This window comes from Erythrolamprus reginae, chromosome 1 (assembly GCF_031021105.1).
Source record: "Erythrolamprus reginae isolate rEryReg1 chromosome 1, rEryReg1.hap1, whole genome shotgun sequence".
Taxonomy (NCBI): domain Eukaryota; kingdom Metazoa; phylum Chordata; class Lepidosauria; order Squamata; family Dipsadidae; genus Erythrolamprus; species Erythrolamprus reginae.
The window spans coordinates 242,071,915-242,092,818 of NC_091950.1; the positions used below are offsets into that span (position 1 = coordinate 242,071,915).

Here is a 20,904-nt window from a genome sequence, read left to right on the forward strand (position 1 = left end):
AATTATAACTCTTTACTACTGTTTTATGCATGTGTTTGCATGCACCGCTTCTACATATGCGCAGAAGCATCCCAGGCAGGTGGATGGAGCTTCCCACCGCCAGCACTACCAGTTCTTAGAACTAGGGTAAACCAGGAGCAACCCACCACTGCATGGACTCTATTTTGCACATCCAGGCATCAGAAGCATTTCATTTCCTGTTAAATTCTGGGAGCAGATACAATTTCTGAACATGCTACAAGAAGCAAATCAAGCATGAACATGCTGGAGAAGGAGGAGGGAGAATGACTCCAATCTTTGAATACTGTCTCTCTAAAATGTAAGTCACACTCAACACAAAGAGGTAGAACTATTCTGTCACCTAATCCATTTGAGTTGAAATGCGTTTATTCATGTCCAGCTATTGCACTTTCATAAATAAAGATTTAACTGTGTCATGTTTTCGTATTAAAAGTATGGGTTCTTTCTAGGCAAGAATATGTAACACTTGCATATAATCATATGCTATCAATATTACTTTGGCTTCTACTTTGTAAATTCCACCAACATATTGAAAAAAATATACAGTAAGGAAACAGGGAGAAATTATTCATTCTTTATTTTTCTCAAGTCACCATTTATTTTTCTGAAAGTAGCTAACCATATTCTTCTGGTCAATAATCAAATTCAGACATTTAATGCATAAGAAGGATTAAGCAATGAATGCAAATGCATACGTTACCTCAAACATTTGTTTCCAGCTCCCAGTTAGATGTATGCAAAAAAAGGTCACAAAATTTCACCACCACAGGACAGATAAGTGGATCAGAAAGTAAATTAATCAGAAATGCTCTGGTATCTGTTCTGCCTGGCTCTCTGGTATGAGCCTCCCGAAAATTCAAGGGTACAAATTTCGGACACACACACATTTGAAAATTCAAAACTATGGTCTTTATCACAAAATTCAAAAGAAACAAAGCACCCTTTTTGTATTGCAAAGAGCACTCCTCCCAAAACAACCTTGTAGGCTGTACAATTCCCTTAACCAGTCCTTAGGTACTTAGCTAGCAACTGTGAAGAAACGTCACAGCCCTCCTTCTTCCAACGAAGTGAGACACACACACTTTGCTCTGCTTTGGTTTCAAAGGTGTGAAAAATCAACAAACAAAGTCCGGAAAACAGAAAAACACAGTCCTGAAGAACTGCGATCAGATAATCTTCCACAACGGCCAAACCAACACGCTGCTATTTGTATCATCAGCTCTTATTACTAGAGCCCCACCCAAACACAGGTGGCCTCTCTTATATCCTGTAATATGTCTTCAATTGGTTTCTTCTACGCATAACTCTGCGCCTTCGTGGGTCCAAGACTTCCGCATCCGAATCGACCGAAGATAATGGAGATTGACTTCCTGGGCTGTGTGCCAAGCCCCCCTCTTCCAAGTCACCCCCACCTTCTTCTTCGTCCAAGGAAACTGCACTACCTGCCTCTGTCAGCAATAAAACACGCCTATGACATATTGATGTTTCTCTTACATCCACCTCCACATTCCTTGGGGCAGGAGCTGGGCCAGAGCCAACCACAACAGTATCCATTTATCCTAACTGTAACATTTCATATCCCAAATGACATTCCACAAGATACTTCTAAACTGAGATTCAATTCCTGTATCATTTATTTTCCAGACTAAAATCCCATTACTGTAATTCCTCAAATATCTTCCAATGGTCACAGCTAGTCAACTGTATAAATACAAAGAAAATTCATGCTTTTGTCCAGAAATGACTCTAGCCTTCACGGTACAAATGGGCTTAGTGTGAAATTTGACAAGCATTTCTAAAATGGGATATTAAGCGATAAAATAAAGGTTTAAACAGCAAATAAACGAATTGCTGTGCAATTGCTATGTGGCCTCTTCGCAAAGCAAGTTATCATTAGTTCTTTGTCAAGACAAAACATTTCCCACCAGAAGTGCTTAAGAATGCATGTGCCGTGGTTGTTCCACAAAATCTTTCCCATATAAATATTTTTCTAAAAAGAATATCTTCATATTTCTCATATTTAAAAGTATTTACTAAATATTTACAACTGTTTTGATATTCATTTGTTTAATATTTTGCAACAATTGCTGGATATAACCATGCATTTGCATTTTCATAAAAGTGGAAAAGCTCAGCCAAGTATGCCACGGTATGCTCATCAGTCTAGTGATAGCTGTGTGTTTATATGTTCAGGATTCCTCTTGGTACAAGCTAGGAATTCTTAGAGTTAATTGATGTGTATTCCTTACAAACATGTTCCAGCATTATGGCTGGCAGCTTCCTGCTAAAGAGAGACCAGTACTAATCCTGCAGGTTAACAATTAAAATGTTTAAACACACACACACAATTTTACTTACAAGAAATTTGATTCTAGTTTTGAAGTTTTGAAAACTACTTGCACTAAGTAACTTTTGAACTATTGAATCCTGGACAGCCAACTCAAGGGAATATTGTAGTAAGAAACTACCAGCTATTATTAAATAGGATATAAGAACATTATAATCTTATTTCAAAGCAGCTTCTCACCCATTCCAACAATATAATTCTGGGTATTATTTAGCATTCTGGACATTATACTAAAATTCTGACTTGCACACCCCTCACATTTCATAATATTTGATATGATTTAAAATTGAATTATAAACCCACCATCTTAAAATCCAATTTTATGTTTAGGTACCGGTAATTTAAGAGCTTGTTTCAAAGTTTAAGCCCTAGAAGGTTCCAGCAGATTGGAACTGCTGAGCAACACATCCTGAAACAATCTGTGAGAGCCTCATGGGAAAGGATGGAAAATAAACAGCATAAAATACCTACAATGTTCATGCAGCAACTTTTTTTCTCCTTTAATTTTATACACAGAACCTGGAATTAAAGTTTTGGCAGCTTAGACATATCAATGCACCAACATTTTTTCATTAATGATACAATTCTAAAAACATTGATTCAGATGTAAAGCTACTAAATTCAGTGATTTAAGTAACTGTGGTTATTGCAAGATGCAGATATAACTTGGATTCTGGGTGATCCATGACTCTGGCTCAGTTCAATAAGCTGTTTTACTGCTCAGATTAAATGCCTAATTAATCCTGTTTTTTTGTTGCTACAAAATTCAGCTACATTCCCTGAAGCAGAACGTCACTTAGGCCTCATGCTTCATTGTCTTGTGACTTTCTACAACCCACCTGTTGTCCATCTCTTTCATTTTAAAGCAGTCAATCCCTCCTTTTACAGATCTACATTCAGTGATGGGCTCCTACGGTACGTAGTACCGGTAATAAAATTTTGGCCAGGTACACAATACCAGTAGCAAAATTTCGATTTTTTTTCTCTTTTTTCCCCCTTCTGGGCTTTGGGTATGTTTTTCCTATCACAGTAAATGAGATTGAATGTGTATAATTTTAGAGGAGCTGTGCATGCATGTGTGTACATACACTTTATATAGTAGATAATCAGGGGTGGGCTACTTCCCGGATGGGGGAGGAACTCAGTGGGTTAGCGAAAATGGAACTCCACCCCAGAGCACTCAATTTGCACTGAAAGTTGTTGAAACAAAATGCATAAGCCACGCCCACAGCGTGGTAGTAAAAATTTTGGTAGCCCATCACTGTCTACACTCTACAGTTTCTTTTGCTAGTCCTGATTTTCCCATACTTTAACTTCACAGATTGAACCTCTTTTACATTACTATACATTGTATCTTTTGCTCACTGTGAACTTGTTCCAGCTTCTTAATCCTTTTGGTTATTGTTCTTTATATTTTATGTCAACTAGGGAACCAACAATTAGAACTATTAGAAAATAGTTTCTAAGGTATTTCTTTGATGAAGAAACACTACAAATTGTGCCAACTTCTTCGAACTTTTATTTTTCTGTTTAATAAAATCAATTTCCCCACACATGCCTTTTTGCTCAGGTCTGATCCATCTCATACCACTATTTTCTTCAGGTTCTCAACTGCAGCAAAATAAAAATTCAACCCTTGCCTGTAAAGACATAGGAGCTTGAGCTGAAAGAAGAGAGTACTGTGTCTGCTAATTGAATGCAACATAACTCCAAAAAATAATAATAATACATTCATAATAGCTAAGCTCCATAACTATCTAAATAAAACAACCAAGTCTTGTGACATCTCAGAGGTTTAGAGATTCTTTCAGTTGGGAGATCTTTGCGGAGAATATGCCACTTTATCAGTGCAGGTTTGAGAAATGTGGAGAAGAATGGCCGGAGGGGAAAATAAAAAAAGAGATGAGAAAGAGTGATAAAGTATGACAGACCAACATCTTTAATCACCCTGCATGTGTTAGCAGTACCTTAATAAAAGAAGGTCTCGGTAATAGCTACCTACTCTTTTATTAATAATCATCATCAACAGGACAATTTTGAATACTTTTGTAATATTTCATGAATTTGATAAAGCAGACTGTGATCCACAAAAGCTTAGGCAATAATAATTGGCTAATTGAAAGAGAATAAAAAGAATCAAACACTTTTATTTTGTTAGACAGACAGGCAGACAGATATAGATAGGTAGAAAGCGATTTAAAATTAAAACGTTGTGCAAACACCAAAAACAATACTGCACTTATAACCATATCAAGAAAAAATGACACTCCTGTACAGCACTGCGCTATTGTGCATATGTATACACCTGCAAACACATTATAAAAACAAAGAGGAAAAGCTAAATTTTCATTTCTGATTCTGAAATCAAATGAAGAAAATTCAGTCACAAAGTAGATTGCCTATTTATCTAGCAAACAAACTTGCTTTGATTTAGGATTTGTTCTTAATTTGCAAGTCAATGGGATAGAAGGAGATTCTTAATGATATACAAAGTTACACTTGATCAAACCACAATCAGATACAGAAGGAATACCCTATTCTTCTGCATGTAGTTTTTCATTCCATTGAAATGTCACACCAAGCCCCAAAATGCTTAATCATAGACACATAGAAACATAGAAGACTGACGGCAGAAAAAGACTTCATGATCCATCTAGTCTGCCCTTATACTATTTTCTGTATTTTATCTTAGGATGGATATATGTTTATCCCAGGCATGTTTAAATTCAGTTACTGTGGATTTATCAACCACGTCTAATGGAAGTTTGTTCCAAGGATCTACTACTCGTTCAGTAAAATAATATTTTCTCATGTTGCTTTTGATCTTTCCCCCAACCAACTTCAGATTGTGTCTCCTTGTTCTTGTGTTCACTTTCCTATTAAAAACACTTACCTCTTGGACCTTATTTAACCCTTTAACATATTTAAATGTTTCGATCATGTCTCTCCTTTTCCTTCTGTCCTCCAGACTATACAGATTGAATTCATTAAGTCTTTCCTGATACGTTTTATGCTTAAGACCTTCCACCATTCTTGTAGCCTGTCTTTCACATGAAATCAGAATTTTTGAAGAAGAATATGCTTGTGGATTCAGACAAAGCATATTAAATTATTGTCAACAATTGGTTTGCTCTGGAACACAGTTAAAACTGATGGTGTTAATCAGTTCAGAAATCAAAACCAACAAATTTATTTATTTATTCAATTTTTTTTTAATGTCACCCTTCTTCTGAGAATCAGGGTGGCTTACAACACATTAGCAATAGCACTTTTTAACAGAGCCAGCATATTGCCCCCACAATCCGGGTCCTCATTTTACCCTCCTCGGAAGGATGGAAGGCTGAATCAACCTCGAGCTGGTGCTGAGATTTGAACCGCTGACCTGCAGATCTAGCAGTCACCTTTAGTGGCCTGCAGTACTGCACTCTACCCACTGCACCACCTTGGCTCATTGGTTAGGTGAGTAATTGCTAGCTAACTACAAGTTTTCAATTATTTTATTTTATATTTTCTGTATGGATACTTCAAACCAGCTCAGGTTCGGAACAGTTCAGTGAACCAGTAGCAGGAGGCTCCGCCCAGCAGGGACTCTTCTGCGCATGCGCAGAAGTGTTGCATGTGGATGAGTGAACCGGTAAGGACAAGATTCAGAACTCACTAATGCTTCAAACCATGGACTGATGTGGTAGCTGGAGCTGGCTGTCATCTAAAAATAGAGTTTCTAGGATCTTACAATAGCCACAAACAGTTCTTTCTGGAATATTCTTACCATTTGGAGGCTTTGCAATCCCATTCAGTGTATATTTATACCTAGGACCAATATGCTAAAGACCTATTTACATACTTCATCTTTATAACGACTGATAAACTGAATAAAAACATCCTGACTAATTGTAGCCATGTGTTTTATGTAACTTTCAGCCTTCAGTAAAATACGCTGCTCCTCAGAGACAGAAGACTACAACAATTAATTCTTTAGGGTACTGGATTCTCAGGAGAAGGCGACGTGCGCCCTGAGAAGCAAGCTAATGCTTTGTTCCCCTTGGGAAACAAGTTATTTTGTTCACATTCATTTCTTTAAATTACTCTGCCTGGCAGACCCCAAAAGCACCCTTCCAAATTGGTTTAGAAAAGACAAATGAAAAAAAAAATGGAATGCTATTGAATTACTTTAAACTAAGACATTGTTTGATAAGCATATGCTATTTGTCCTTATTATCTACAGATGCCAAATTAAAAAAGGATTATATTCAGAACTGGAAGTTTAATCAATGTTCCTAATTAGCCCTTGTTACAAAACACTGTGGATGGGGGAGGAAGAAAATAAAATAGAAGCAGAACTCACCAATGGACTGATACTACTGCAAACGCCTGCGTTGGTAGATATCAGCTTCTTTTAGGACTATTTTTACAATGTGTGAACAAAGGTAAGAGGTTCTGTTTCATCAATAATGCCTTTTCAAAGCCTTAAGCTGCATTCCCATCCTGGACATATTTGCTTGTACCATTAATGTTTATGTTAATGTTTATAAAACATATTAGTACCAGCTTTGAGAAATTCCACAATTTAGTGGAGAGTGCTAAAAAATAATGTTACCTATTCTGGATTTTTTGTCAGATCTCAGTCCTACCAATCTGCAGTTGATAGGCAAAGGAGAAGGAAAGGGCCAGACAAAAGACCAGGTTATCTGCGAGATGACCTCTCCCTAAGGACAATCTTAGCAGATGGAATGAGCACATTACTAGTCCCTTCCCTTAATCATTACCATCATGGGAACTAGGAAGTATGCCTTTTCTGTGACAGCTCCTGCCCTAGGTTATATAGAACAGGACTCTACTCTCACAGCCTTCCAAAAAAACACTTGGATTTCCCCCCAAAATACTGTAAAGTGGATAAACAATTTAATGAAAGATGCCATGTAGAAACTTAACTTTTGTGCCAGGGTTTTAATGTTTATGTTTTAGTAAACATATCTGTTACATTACCTTATTATTGATGTTTTAATTGTTGATTGGGAGCCACCCAGAATTTGTTAAGTAGCAGTATAAATGCTTTAAACAAGAAAACATAACTGGCTTATTTCCAAGAATTTTGAAGTCTGTTCTCAAGTACTGGAGAGATAGGAACCTAATAATATCAACTTCTTAAATCCAAAAATCTTTTTTTCCATACTAATATTATGTAGAACTAAGTGCATACTGTATAAATATTTTCTCTCTCTCACTTTCTCTTTGTAAGTCAAAATCATAATTATGAATGGATAGATGTGTCAGCAGATGGAATGGCAAGCTGCCTCAATGATAATAACTTGCTGCCAAATAATAACAATAACAATAACAATAACAATAACAATAACAATAACAATAACAATAATAATAATAATAATAATAATAATAATAATAATAAAGAATTAAATTCCACAGATCATTTAGAAATCTTTAAAAAATATATAACCTCTTCCCTTCTCAGTGAAAAACATTTCCTTCTTTCAAACGCTATTCCAGGCCACTACATTCCAAGTTCAGAATTTATTATAGACAACTCACAGAAGGTCACATTACAAAAATGAAATTGTGTAAAACTTGTGGGTCTATATATTCTTCCGCACCCTCAGTGGTGCAGCAAAGGATGAGTCTACAAGCTTGTGATTCATACAAGTTGGTTCACATCATGATTTTTCACTGTATCTGAGTCAACTCACCTTGTTCTTTCCTCTTGTATATAAATTATTTAACAACATTTCATCATGCATTATGGCATCATTAATTATGAATAGCATTTATCCTTCAAAGTTGGAAATCAAAGCAAACTGGATCTCCAACTTTGGATGTGGAGGGCAGCACTAAATATGGATGTGAACATCATATGCCAGGACTGCACCACAAACTGCTCATAACTCTTCCATCACCTTTTCACAAATAGTCCACAGAATCATAAATGTATGTGCTTAAACCAGCAAAGCAAAGACATCAATAAAAACCTACCATGTTTCTCCGAAAATAAGACCCTGCCATATTTTTTTAACCCTGAAATAAGAACTTGGCCTTATTGCCATGCACTTAAAAGCCCAATTGGGCTTATTATTAGGGGATGTCTTATATTTTGGGGGAAGCAGAGTAGCAACTTCATTACCGAAAATATAACCATGAAGTACTGGGGTAAAAAGAAGACACATCACTGGCCCATCTGATGAGAAGAAAAAATATATTGTCTTTCCTCACCATAAACATCCAGAAATCAGTCCACTTTTGATCTTGGAAAATTCATCCCAGACTCCAATCCTATTCATATTGACTTGGAAGTAAGCTCATCAGAAAGTCTTGGATATTGCTTACAAATAAGGTAAAAATGAAATCTCTCCCAGGTTAACCTCAACAGCATGAAAGTAGTTTGCTAATCTTGTTCTGAGATATTTTTCTGCTTGCTCCAGCCCTTTCCTCAAGATCTCTCAGCTCAATCCCACCCTTAGCTTTTCTAAGATTAGAACTACCACCTGCATTACTTCCAAATAAGTGAGAACAAAGTCATATTATAGAAACGAAAGAAAATATTGTTTGGCAAATGCAGCTCCATTCAGGCACAACACTGGCAGATTGGTTACCATCTGTTTTGGAGATGTTTTTACATCATATTTTAACATAATTTAAATTAATCTGTTTTGTATTTTGCTCTTTTTATTGATAGTTATCCTGAGCACGGGCATGCAGAAAAAAGAGCAAATTCAATCAAAAGCACTATGTTCTGAGACATTTTGGTAGCTATAGCATTTACTCTTTGACATTCATCTCTGAAATACTGGAGATCCTTATACAAATGTTTTAATGTAATTCCATTACAATCCATTATGTATATCTTCTTAAAGAAATCACAGACTAGAAAAGCATGGGAATGAGGAATATTTCCAGTTATTGAACCAAAGATAAACACCTTCCTTAAACTTTTGGCTATAAAAATCAAAATGATTCTAAAGATGTGAAATTCTTAGGTGCAAACATTGTGCCCCTGTTCCTGGAACTAGCATTCTCATCTAACATCTGAACAAGGGGGAAATCATTTGTATACCGCTACTTTACACAGGTAACAACTGAACATTTGGAACAATGATGGTACTGCCCTTAGAAGTACATACATTCTTTAAAGTAATGACAGGTTTTTGCCTTGTTTGCTGTTCACAGACTTGTAATTACCCTATCAGTCATCCAATTAATCTTTTTAGCAGAATCACAGCTCTTAGCTGATGATGGGAAAGCTGCAGTCGAGATCAGACGGGGCACGAGAATAGCTGGTCACAGGAACTGTCCAAAGGATTCAACTATCCAAAGGATTAGGACTGCAACCCAAGTGCATGAGAATATACATTGAACAAGCCTTACACTATATTGCTAATTACTTCCCCACAGCACAGATCCTTGTGTCAGCACAAATTAATCACATCATACTTTTTTCAATATACAACACCCTTTCTGTATTCAACTTGAGCTTCAAAGTTACTTCTTTCATGAGGCGTACCAAATCATACATTTTATATCCCAAAGGACAATGCAAATAGTTTGCTTGCAAAATATATACCGGTACTGGATGTTTTTTAACTCAGGAGACCAGAGTGATGCACAATCTATTACAGTATGTCCAAAAATAACTAATTTAAAATCTAATATGACTTAAAGTCAGCTATTCTAAAAATTATTTCTAAGATGTGCCTTCAAACATTTTTCCGTTAACTAAAATCTCACTTAACTTTGAAACTATCTATCCTGTTTCCCAGATTTGATTTAAATAAAACAACTCACACTTTCTCTTTAATTCAGTAAATTCTGCAGAAACATTGTCAACATTCTTAACCAGTATTAAATTAATGTACATAACTGTACACACAGTGACATCTATATTTTTGGGAAGAAGGGGTGTAGACAGTGATTCACATTTTTTCCAGAGAATAAAAGAACCTGTTCCCCTATACTTGGATTAACTACAATAGTGCCAGTCTCTATATTAATAGTAAGTCATGAGTCTGCAGAGAGGGGCGGCATACAAATCTAATAAATAATAATAATAATAATAATAATGATGATGACTTTATTTATTTATTTATTTATTTTGTCAAACAAGTATACGATTGTAGATTGCATAAGCATAACATAAGTAGTAAATAATGATAAAAGAAGACAATAGGACAGTAGGACAGGGACAGTAGGCACAATGGTGCGCTTATGCATGCCCCTTACAAACCTCTTAGAATAGGGGAGAGGTCAACTGTAGTCAATCTGAGGTTAAAGATTTTAGGGTTTGGGGAAGAAACCACAGAGTCAGGTAATGCTGAAGTGGTATTTTCTGCAATCTAGTTTGGAACAGTTTATGTTAAGTTTGAATCTATTATGTGTTTGTGTGTTGCTGCCGTTGAAGATGAAGTAGTCACTAACAGGAAGGACATTTTGTTATATGATTTTATGACCCACTGTTAGATCAGATCAGAGGCGACGTAGTTGTAAATTGTCTAATTGCAGTATTTCAAGTCTGAGGGAGTAAGGTGTTTTGTTGCGAGAATGAGAGAAAGCTGTAATGAGAGAAAGATGCAGCAGGAGCATGGTTCATATACTTCTCCCCTACCTCCTTCTTCCACTCATAATTCAGTCTTAACAAATATATCTGGGCAAGTCCTGATTCCAAAAAGAATGTAGACTCTTGCAGCACCAAACTGGTACCTGCAAGGAAAATCATGGAGAAGACAGCAACAATTCCCACAAACTCCTTATTTAATCCATTAGTTTGCTGATTTGTAAACACGTGCATGTTTGAGTAGCCTTTTCATTCCCTCGCACCTGATGAAGATTTAATAAACAAACGACTAAATTCTTTTCTGTCCACCAAACCCCTGAGGAAAATGAATTAATTTATCTCTCTCATAATTGTTTGATGGATCTCTAGAGCATTTGACAAACCATTTTACCAGAAAAGACAATCAAGTCAGTTTTTTAATCTCCATATCTTTCTTGATCGAAAAACATCGTGACTTGGTATTCTTTGATTATATAAGTGGCATGCACATTTCTCTAGCAACATCCTAGAAATAAATTAATGCTCCACATGTCTGAAACATATTGGTAGTGCACAAATGTCATTCTCTAAAAATGAATAGAAGGCAGCATCAGGAGGATAGAAATACCATGTATCCTATATTCTATGCGAGAGGCAAAAATCAGACATAAAACCCATTCTAATCAGTCCTAGTTTCTATACTGAATAGTGGTGTCTAATGCTTCAAGAAAATTGGGTGGGAGAATTACAATAGGAAAAGGCCAACTCCCTAAATACTTGCAAGTTTCTGAAGAAAAACAATACAGTATTTATTAAGCCTCTGTTCTCCCAATATTTATTTTTTTATTTATTCGACTTCAATACCACCCAATCCCGGAAGACTCATATCTTCAATTAAAGAGTAACATCAAGTCTAGAAATCAACATTCACAGTTTCATTCTTTGAATTAAACCAAACTCCCCTTCCTCTAGCTGAGATTCATTGTCACCAAGGTGTATGCCAATAGTTGTGGTTTTGAGTGAACCATAACTTTGCTTTGACTAATACTGTAATTAAATTTACAGCTAACCTTTAACCATGATTAAGTCCTTTGGGAAATATGAAAGGACAGAAGAAACTATCATTTAACATCATGGCCCACTTTCAATCCCCTAATCATTATGAAGAAACAAAGAATTTTACTTTGGTAGCAATCTAGCACTAAACAAAAATTAAACAGAATGCAATATGTTCTTGCAGACCACTGGAAGTGGAAACAGTAGGGGAGAGCACATTACCATTTATAGAAGGAGGCTGCTAGATCCATCTTCAAGGTACATATCACCTAAAAATAGGATCCATTGCCTTTTTATTCCTTTTTATACCAACTTAGATTCTTAAGATTAAATCAGAAGTAGCAAAAGATTGATACCCAACTATTTCTATGCCATAATAAGCATAAGGAAGAGGTTAACCAAACTATGTTCCTAAGATATCTATTTATTTTATTTGAACGGTGCTAATAATGTTTTCACAACTGTTACTTTTAGTTAGCTAATAATATCTCAATTATTTGTTAGATTTTTTTTTAAAAAATGACCTATGAATTAGGTGTCATAAAATTACCCCAAGAGTTAAATGCTAGTTCATTATTAATTTTCTCTCTTTACTTCTCTTTTCTACTAAAATTGCTAGCTTACTGAGACCTTCCCCATTCTAGTGTTACTTATCCATGCAGTTATTCTTCAATACATTATCAGTGGCATTCAAGAAGTAATCCAATTTTTTTTTTAAAGGAAGCCAACTTAGGGAAAATCATTTTATTGCAAAGAATAATAATTTAATTAATACTTTGTATTATTATTATTATTTTAAAATATTTTATTTTAAATTATTTTCCAAAGCTTTGTTTTCCTGCTGTTTATTGTAAGTATCAATAATAATCAGGGAGGGGGGAAAAATCCACTCAACACATTTTTAACAGATGTTAGTCCATCTATTCATCCAACATGACCACATGCAGAAGATTGATGAAATTATTATCAATGTAACCAGCAGAAATCTGTCTTTCAGCAGCCCCTTTTCTCTTTATCACATTAATTCCTAAGCACAACTGTAGCCATAGATTCCACAAACACTTATCAAGAAACAGCATGCAGAAGCAAGCATCTATCCTAACTAAACTTACAAAACTTATTTTGGATTTAAGAAAAAAGGATTTAAGAAAAAAAAGTTCTTCAGAAATATTTTCATATGTTTGACTTGTGTACGTGGGATGGCATGGGGAGAGAGAAAGATTGGTAAGAAAGTCTCATCTGCACTAATTGATTACAATAGTTGGATTATTTATTGTTTGTTTGTTTTGCTGCTCATCTCAATGAGCATACAATAAAAACTATTAAAAAGATCATACAACACAATTAAAATAGAAAGCTAAAAATCAAGGTTTTTAATCTTCTTTCTCATCAACCAACTCCACAACCAGCCCTCTCTTACGGAGCCCATGACAGCTGGCAGAGTCACGTTTTCAGGCTCTTCCAGAAGGTCATAAGTGTGGATACAGACCTCCAATTTAATGGAGGTTTAACTCTTTGGATAATTTTCCAAAGAATGGTGGGCCACAACAGAAAAGGATCTTCTCCTGGATTCCATCAGGCAAAATTCTTCTGCTGGAGCAAGTGGGGTGGGCTATTTCCATTGGGGTGAGACAGCTCACAATTACAATTTCACAGATAGCCTAAGTAGCATTATCAATGGGGAAAATTAGGTTCTAAGTAGCATTATCAATGGGGAAAATTAAACTTCAGGACTGGCCTGAAGTTTAATAAAAATCTGAACAATTTCACCACATCTGAAATGTTAGCTAACAACTAGAGAAAGAAATTAAAGCCAGAATGGAAGATAACTTAACAGAAGTTACCTTCATATATCCTGAAAACTCATCTCTTCAGACAGCCAGTCTATCTACCTAAACCAGTACAATCTATACTCAAGAGGCTTGGAAGAATGTTGAATACTGTAAAAGTGTGAAAACTGAAAAGTGCATAAACTCTTCAGAAAAAATAAAATCTAACCAGGCTAAGGAGGGATGGAAGAAGCCCAAATCTAAGTGAATAGAACAGATCAAAAACAGGGAAAGCAGTGCAAGATTTGAAGTTACCCCTTGTTTAATATCTGTAGGTGTTTTACAAATGAATGTTATTTTTTATACTTTAAAAGGCATAACTCAAAACAACCCAAAATATATTGAGAAAAATCACCAGAACCATAGCGAGAATACCTAAGAGCAAGAAATAATGTTTTAAATCAGCTAAGTGAAACATACTTTGCAAATCTTGGGAAAAGGAAACTCAGGGAACTGTAAACCTGGATCCAAAGAGACAAGCATTCAAAATCTCATTCCAAGCCATCACTCTTTCAAGCTAATATCAAGCTGAATATATTTATCTCAGGAGAATGTTGTAGGATCCAATCTGAGTCTGTCACTGGGACCAGAGGTTTGGTCTTTTGAGCTTTTGGACTCATGCTGGAGCTCATCCTCAGGGAGCTTCTCTCTCACTAGGATGTAAGGATAGAAAGCTTGGAAGGCAAAACCTCTGCTCCCAGTGACCCACTCAACCTGTATCCTGCAAGTGAAGTAACTGATGATGAATGGGCTAATCAACTTGTGTCTCAGGATTCTAAAACAAAACATGATCAGGCCAGGCTAGTGGGAGGACGGGAGCTCTCCAGGAACCCCATTGTGGCTAAATTGAGAAGTCAAAAAGGACAACGGGAGAACATAATAACAACCCATCTTGTAGAGGAGCTGGATGGCATAAAATGTAATTAACAAATAAAACAGCGAACACCATGAAGTCACCAGAAGGAGCTCAACTCACTCAACTTTTTTATAAAGGTGCAGCTCTCCCTATCTCCAGATATAATGGGCTACAATTCCCATCCCTTCCAGCTACTCTGGCTACTGCAGTTTGACTTGGACATGGTAGTACACATTCTTTAGCATCAAGAAAGCTAGCTCTTCTGAACATGGAATATCAGAAACATGAAATTCATAGCTATGTTTACCCATAATGATTATTTTTTAAAAATCCAGCGAATGTAGTTGTTTATATTTCCTGACAGGTAGCTGCATTTGTTATTTAAATGTATAGCCTGAGATCTATTCAAGTACATCAACCAAAATATTTCCAACACAAACAACAAGATTTCAGATTTTTCAAAACATATCATTAGGTAAGAGGTTAACTCCAAATGGGGAAATTAGGAAAGTTAAGGCTAGTGTAGTTCTGGGATCCAATGTCCATATGCCACAAACATATGGATATTCACTCAAAAAAGACTCTTCTCCCTCTTGGTCTTCATTTCAAAGAGAGAGAGGGAGACTGTGTTATGACTATACAAAATGGGAAAGGAAGCACTTCTTTTCTTTCTTCATAATACAGTACAACTATACATTATCAGGGTCACTTGTAGAAACAAAGGAATGGACCCACTGAACTCAGTGATTTCCTTTTCAATCACCCGCTCATGCTGATTGTATTTGTGTTTGGAGTTTTTATGTTCTTACTGTGAAGTATAACTATATTGCTAATCTTACAACAAGACTAGAGAACTATAGGTTTGCTTGAATAAAAAACATGCAATTTCTCTATATTTGGGGTAGTAAACATGAGAGAAGCAGCTACGTTTAAAGACAGATCCGCTATTACTTAGCCTCATATTCTCATGCCATGGCTAAACCATTTAAAATTTGGGATTCTTAACCTGAAAAAAAGGAGGAGGGAGAGAAATTGTGTTTTAAATCAAAGCTTCTGTGCGTGGGAGTGCAGCAGTAAAGCAAAGCACATTGTTACTCAAACAGATACGAAACGATACCTAATATCAAGTCAGGTTTGAAAATTGTTTTGACAGCCACTAGCACAGATCTATTTTACAGCACAGGTCTGATTTATAGGCAAAGACAAGGGCCACAAGCCAAGCCAAACCTATAGGCTGGAATGCATTTTACCACTGTTTTAGCATATGTAATCTAAACTCTACTTACTATTACAGTATATTATTCTGAAATAAAGTTCAATTAGATGTAATGCAAATGCCACCATTTATTATATTACTTCCCTCAATTTACCCAAACATTATTTATTTATATGCAGACTAAATCTTATTTACAAGATATCTGCTTTGGATCATATGCTAACCTCTCCAACATTAGCCAAGATGAAAACAAAAGAAAGGCAGTTATGTAATCAGACTATATCTGATTCCAAGGAAACAGACAATTGTGCAAGGTATTTTGAAGAGGTCTATTGAAAAGTGATGCCACATAATAACTCCTATTCAATCTTCGCTTACGTAACATTTATTACAAGGCTATGTTTTGCTCTTTAAAGACCTTCATTTCCTTGACATACATCAACAATTGGCAAAACTACAAAACTGTACTGTTAAAAAGTAAGGTCTTTTAAAATTCATGCTAGACTTCTGTTGCCCTCAGGGACTCGTCCATATAGCTTTTTTGGCAGCAATGCAAAAAGTGCAATAGTTTATTGTTCAACTAGAAATCTTTGGAAAGGACCATAAGTTTATACCAATTATAGGAAGTTATCCGTGTTGATCCATGGTGGCAAAAATCAATATTCCAAAATAAAACTAGAGTAATTTTATTAAAAGACATATGCCTTTGTAAAGCATTCTTTGCATTGGATTAAGTGCACTGCAGCTTACAAAAGTGTATGCCTTTTAATAACATTTTTTAGTCAGAAAAGCTGCTACCAGGTTTCTGACAGTTTAAACCAAAGCATCCAATCACAGAACCTCATATACTTTATAGGGAACACCGGACTTGTTTCCAAAGTTGAAACAAGTTCCATTGTTTTTCCTACAGATATTTTCTTCAAGTATCATCATAATTCATGCATCCAATTCCTAATTCATAAGTGACAAATCTGAGACTTTTGTGGCACACCCCATTTGTGACATGTTTCCCTTATAAAGACCCAATCTGTTTGTTATTCCAATACAATTTCACTCAATCACAAACTCATCATTTTGTAAGTATTATAATACTAAGGAATGTATGAGAGAATGACATTGCGATAATATGACAAATGCATGCATACACATGCATCAACACAAATCAGATTTGTGTTATCTTCAACAAGTGTCCTATTGCTATGGTGATTAAATGCGCCTTTGCATTTAAATATATGGACGTACTTTTCCAGAATTAGTTGAGGACAGTGACCATACCTTATGTCTGAATCAACTATCCCATTGGCGACTCTCTCTCTCTCAAAGGGCCTGCCTATCTCACAAGATTGCTGTGGGAATCAAATAAGTCATGATAGCAATAGCACTTAGACTTATATACCACTTCACAGTGCTTTACAGCTGTCTCTAAGCTGTTTACAGAGTCAGCATATTGCCCCCAACAATCTGCGTCCTTACCTTAAGTACATCACCTTAAGCTCCCAGGGAAAAATTAGATTAAAAACATTACAAATTATATATAATGCCATGTTTTCTGCCATATGCTCTATCCTCATGCAGAAATTAATATTACCAATTTATTAAAATGCTTAGAACCATAGCCCCGAGACATTTGCACACACACTTTTCTTAATAGCTCCCAGAGATTGCTATCTTGACCAAAAGTATTACTTCATCCATGAAGAACAATAATAATGCAGGAAAAGGACCAAGAAGATAAGCAATAAGGCAAAGATGTTAGTGCCAAGCATTTCAGGTTTGTTTGGAAGGGGGGGGGGAGCGGTTGTAAGAAAATCAATGGTGCATTCAAAGGGAACTTGGCAGGAGTCATCAAATGCCAATCCGGATTAAGAATCCAGGATCTTTCTGCCTGCATAAGCTTCACGAGTCGTTTCGTTTACCAAATGCACCACCATCCCACGCTTGGTGCCAACTCTTGAAAAACCTTTCTACTGGTAAAGTTTAACAGGCAATTCACAGAAGAGGATGCCCAACTCCCTGCAGGGAAGAGGCTGCAGAAAGGGGGAAGAGGTCACAGCAAACCCCTCTTTTTTAACCCTCTGAAAGCTTCCAAAACTCAAGTTTAAAAAAAGCCTTGAGCCACATGGACGTTCAGCACCCTGCGCTGACATTTCATCCAGGATGAACTTGCAGAAAGAAAGACAGGAGGGAGGGAAGGAAGGAAGGGTGGGAGGGAGGGAGGGAGGAAAAGAAAGAGAGAGGAGGAGAAAGGAAGGAAGGAAAAGAAAGAGCAAGCAAGCAAGAACGAAAGAACGAAAGAAAGAAAGAAAGAACGAAAGAACGAAAGAAAGAAAGAAAGAAAGAAAGAAAGAAAGAAAGAAAGAAAGAAAGAAAGAAAGAAAGAAAGACTTGCTGGGCCAGTCATCAACAACTCAAAAGGCGAGAACAGGAGGAAAGGCTTGGCGCTTCCTTTCTGCCACGACGCCACTTTACAAAGCAGGAGCAAACAAATCAAAAGGTGCACCAAGCCGGTGTGTGCGTGTGCGCGCGTGTCTGTGTTGTGTGTGTGTGTGCAGGAGAAGGGGTGCAGGGAGGGAAACGGCCACCGCAGAAGCCAAGCCACCAAAATGGCTTTGGCTAGCAAGGTCTCGGGCAAAAAGCAGCAGCAGCCGAGCCTTTTCGGGAGGGCCGCCAAGAACCAAGCAACCCTTTGCTTCTTTCCAAAGCGGCGCTTCGGACGCGCTCCCGAGCGGGGACTTACCGAGCAAAAGCAAGTGCTTCGGCCCCCGCGAGGATCTCCCTCTTTAGGAATAAAGAGCGCCGGAGGAGAAGAAAGAAAGGGGGCTGCACGGAGGACAAGGGAGACGCCAGCCGAGGCCCAGTGGGAGTCCTCCGCGGCCGGAGATCACCGCCCTTGTCCAGCGTCACCCCGCCGGGAAGCCGAGGGATATACCCGGTCGCCCTTTCTTCCTACCTGCCCGCCCGGTGGAGCTCGGCGAAAGGCAATTCCCGGGTTCGCACACCGCATTCCTCCCCCCCCACACACACACACCTCCTTCCCTTCCAGCTCTTCCTCCCCGCCTCCTTTTGTCAGCGCTCCCGCCAGGGTCTTACATCAGCTGTCGCCGGACGGTGCCGGGAAGGAGAGAGTACTGAGGAGAAAGCCCCGCCGCCGTTGCCGTTTAAGTGCCCATTGGCTCACAGATGCGCTTTGGGGAGGGCGACTGCCCCTCCTCCCTCCCTCAGTTCCAGACCGCGGCGAGCGGCTTTTCTTATTGGCAGCCGCCGCCGCCGCGTGAGTCTCTTACTCCTGGTTCGCGGGGTTTATAAGGCAGCTCCGAAAGAAAAGGCGGCGCGTTTCTAAGCCGGAGCGCGCGGACGAGCGAACGCGGCCCACGCGTGCGCTGTGGGGCGCGCGGGCGGGCGAGCGCGCCGCCGGCCACCCGCCAGGCCCGCCGGAGCTGTCCGTTGGTTGCGCGCGCGCGCGCAATCCGGGAAGGCGGCGGCGGCGGTTCCTGCTGCAGCCAGGGCAGAAGGGAGTGGGTTCCCCTGAGGGAAGCGTCGCGCCGTCCCCTTTGCCGCGCTTGGCGACGGGCTTTGCTCACGGCCAGCTCAAAAGACGCTTGCCAGGGATGGCCTTTCCTCACGGCTACCTCAAAGACGCTTTGCTGGGGGTCAAGGGACTGGCGATGGGGACGAGGTTGCCGTATCGGTGCCTTCTGAGAGCAACGCATCGGGAGGTTGGCGGCGGAAGACCGGAGGGAAGGGTGGCGGGAGATTCATGGACTTAATTGTCTTCGATGCCGAGCAGTGATTGAAGCTGGCCAGCAGGTGCCTCGTTCTTGAGGGCTCACAAATGGAGCAGGTGCAGGACTGCATTGAAAAGCCGGGCGGACTCAGAAATCAGAGCCGCCGCAGAGCTATAGAAGCAGGCGGACCTGCTTAAAAAGGTGGATCTGAGATGCATGGGGATTGCCCCAATTGGAAAGTGTAGATCAGGACACTTGACAACAATGCAAGACTAGGTCATATTCTTGTCTGGTGTAAATTACAGAAACACACAAGAAGAACTAAAAACAGCCAACGTCTATATTAAGCTATCACCACCACCACCACCACCACCCCATGAAATATGGAGGGGAAACAATGAACTCTGCGGCTTATTTCCTGGATCTCCTGCCGTTCCTCTATTTTGCCAAATCATTTGAAATCCCGGCATGAGCTAAAGCCTCCAGAGAGCCAACCAGCAAAATTTCAATTATATGGGCTTTTAAGAATTAGAATGCAAATGATCTTGAAAACTGGAGGACAAACATTGACCAAAAAAAAGTTTGGCCAAAAGCAAAAAGATATCAAAGAGGTTTGCCTGATTATTATGGAGATTGATGGCCTTTGCTAATCATGCTCTCCTAACAGCTTGCCTGGTTTCCAAACATAATGTAAAATCAATTATACTACCCTAAATTAATAAAAACAGTTCAAAACAGTCAAATTAAAATGAAAAATGTACTAACCTTTGAATAAGCCATGTATAAACCGCCCTGAATCTAAGGAGGAGGGCGACATAAAAATTGAATAAATATCAAAGGTAAAACAAGGCTGGGTTATATTATTCCAGGTTTTTTTTGGGGGGGGGGTATTTTTTTATTTTTCTCCATACAAACATCTTCAATACTTTTAAAAATATTTTCATATTGTAATAAAAAAATTATCAAGTTAGTACATTATTTATAATTAATCTCCCCCAAAAGGTTATTAGTTCCAAATTAATTACTTTCGGTGTCAATCCAACTCCCCCAACTTTGACCTCTAATTTTGTCATCTAGATATCTAATTTTCATCTCATTGAATGCAAGCTTAATTTCTTTTAAACTTTATTAAAATAGTATCCTTCTTTAATACTTCAGATATGCTATAGTGCCTACTCCTCCTTATGTATTCTCCAAAACCTTTACAAGAAAAAAGACTTTAGCAACTACAAATAATAAAGAGGAATTATAGTTTTAAAAAGGGAAAGAAAAGAGCAAAGGAAAAAAAAGGGGGAGAAAAAGCCAAATAAAAAGAAAA

The 20,904-nt window shown here is 38.0% G+C and overlaps 1 protein-coding gene across 5 annotated transcripts in view; it reads right to left on the minus strand.

Moving 5' to 3' along the window:
* The window catches only part of PLCB4 (phospholipase C beta 4), a 188,031-nt gene extending 168,897 nt beyond the window's left edge, over positions 1–19,134 (minus strand). For 2 of the 5 annotated variants that reach the window (XM_070732666.1, XM_070732661.1), the window contains exon 1: positions 18,952–19,134. The gene's annotated coding sequence lies outside the window, so the exon portion shown is untranslated. Of the gene's footprint in view, positions 1–18,598; positions 18,923–18,951 lie in introns of those variants that run through there. The other 3 variants (XM_070732665.1, XM_070732663.1, XM_070732662.1) reach the window with 3 other exon arrangements.
* Positions 19,135–20,904: the final 1,770 nt, after the last annotated feature.